This window comes from Borostomias antarcticus (assembly GCF_949987555.1).
Source record: "Borostomias antarcticus genome assembly, chromosome: 13".
In the NCBI taxonomy this organism is placed as follows: domain Eukaryota; kingdom Metazoa; phylum Chordata; class Actinopteri; order Stomiiformes; family Stomiidae; genus Borostomias; species Borostomias antarcticus.
In genome coordinates this window covers 701,885-704,071 of record NC_140246.1, presented here as the reverse complement: position 1 = coordinate 704,071, position 2,187 = coordinate 701,885, and the positions used below count along the sequence as shown (strand labels likewise).

Below are 2,187 nucleotides of genomic sequence, written 5' to 3'. Positions count from 1 at the left end.
TGTACCTGCCTCAGTAGCCTCACAGGCAGGTGAGCCCGTCTGGAGAGCCTATATTTGAGCGAGCATCAAGGCTACATCTCGAAAATAATGTGTTGATCATTAATACGAACGATACATTCTCCTGTGATGCTTTTTTAGCCTCTCTTACTCTGAAATGTAATTTAATGTAATGTATTGCTTTATAAATGTTCTTAGCCGGTAGACAAACATACTCCAGGAGCTTGCTCCATCGCCTTGTTGAGAGGGGTCAGGGAAGAATTTTTACAGCTCACTTATCTGCCCCCGGGTGATTACTGTTTTTTTGCTTCCCTCTGGAATATGTAGGGGTGGGTCGTATGCCCACCTCCCTTGTTCTCTGTAAAGCACATTGTGTTGCCTCTGGGTATGAAATGCGCTATACAAATAAATCTCTGATTGATTGATAGATGAATGTTGGTGACGGTGTGGGGCTAGCCTGCAGCTAGCTGTATGGGTTCGTTGGGTCGGGTTGCGTTCTCACGGTCACCCGGTCTAGGCGGTCTGGACCGGAACCCGAGCGCGGTTGCTGTGTTGTTCACATACGGCCAAACAAACGGATCTCGGGAGGGGAGACGCTCGGGGGTTCTGAAGGGGCTCGGTGTCGGTACCCCCCCCCAGGCTCGGTTCCTCGTTCTCTCAGTCACTCTCACAGACCCTCGCAGCAGAAGAACACCCCAGGTTCCTCGGTTCCTCGTTCTCTCAGTCACTCTCACAGACCCTCGCAGCAGAAGAACACCCCAGGTTCCTCGGTTCCTCGTTCTCTCAGTCACTCTCACAGACCCTCGCAGCAGAAGAACATACGGAGGAATGGAAATTATAGCATGAGGACAGTCCAGGCATGAGCTAAGCAGGGAAGCCTGTGTGTGTGAGTGAGTGTGTGTGTGAGTGTGTGTGAGTGTGTGTGTGAATGTGTGTGAGAGTGCACGTGTGTGTGCGTGTGTGTGCGTGTGAGTGTATGTGTGTGAGAGTGCGCATGTGTGTGCGTGTGTGTGTGCGTGTGTGTGCGTGTGTGCGTGCGTGCGTGTGTGAGTGAGTGAGTGCGTGTGCATGTGTGTGTGTGTGTGTGCGTGTGTGTGTGTGTGTGTGTATACGAGCCATGTGTTACAGACCGCCCAGCAGTCTTTGCCCCAGTCTGCTCGGGACTCCGCCCCCCCCTCCTCGCGCCCGCTCAGAGCTTAGCCCGGGGGGCGGAGCCCGGGGGGGGGGCGTGTCCTCCTGCGTGACAGCGTTGAGGTGGCGTCCGCGCCCGCCTCTCCGCTGCCCTGAGCCGGTCCCGGAGCTCCCGCGCCTCCTGCTCCGCCCGCCGGGCGCTCTTCCTGGCGCTGCGCAGCGAGCGCTTCACCTTCCGCACGCGCTCCTTCAGCTGACGGTTCCTCCTCTCCTGCTGGGCCAGACGCTCCTGCAGACTCCTGCCCTGCTCCTCCTCCTGGAACAGAGCGGCCTGCACCGAGGAGCACAGCAGCTGGGGGTAGGAGGGGGGAGGAGAGAGAGAGGGGAGACAGAGAGGGACGGGGGGAGAGGGAGGGAAGGGGGGAGTGGGAGGGAGGGAGGGAGGGAGGGAGGGAGGGAGAGAGAGAGGGAGGGAGGGAGGGAGGGAGAGAGGGAGGGGGGGGAGGGGTTGGGTTGGGGGGGGACAGGGGAGAGAGGGAGGGAGGGAGGGGGGGAGGGGTTGGGGGGAGACAGGGGAGAGAGGGAGGGAGAGAGGGAGGGAGAGAAGAGAGTTATCGAGGCAGACACACACACAAGCGTCTGACAGCGTAGCGGGCCGCGCTTGTTTTTCTCGGCCCGCCGGTTGCCATGTCGACGACGGCGCGGGAGGAGGCGCGAGGGACGCCGGGTGACATCACGGCGCCCTCCCGGTGGTCGCCGCGTTTTCTGCTCTTTTGTTCTGGAGCTCTGCGTTACTTCTACTCCGCTGGAGCCTCTCCGCTCGGCTCAGACCCCAACACACATGGAGGGGTGTGTGTGTGTGTGTGTGTGTGTATGCCTATGTGTGTGTGTGTGTGTGTGTGTGTGTGTGTGTCTATGTGTGTGTGTGTGTGTGTGTGTGTCTATGTGTGTGTGTGTGTGTGTGTGTGTGTCTATGTGTGTGTGTGTGTGTATGCCTGTGTGTGTGTGTGTGTGTGTGTGTGTGTGTGTGTCTGTGTGTGTGCCTATGTGTGTGTGTGT

At 58.4% G+C, this 2,187-nt stretch overlaps 1 pseudogene across 1 annotated transcript; it reads right to left on the bottom strand.

Annotated features, from left to right (window-relative positions):
• Positions 1–1,119: 1,119 nt before the first annotated feature.
• LOC311316723 lies at positions 1,120–1,862 on the bottom strand (annotated as a pseudogene). Its single transcript has 2 exons — positions 1,773–1,862; positions 1,120–1,480 (listed from the first exon to the last, which is right to left on the bottom strand). The product of its transcript is annotated as an uncharacterized misc_RNA (transcript).
• Positions 1,863–2,187: the final 325 nt, after the last annotated feature.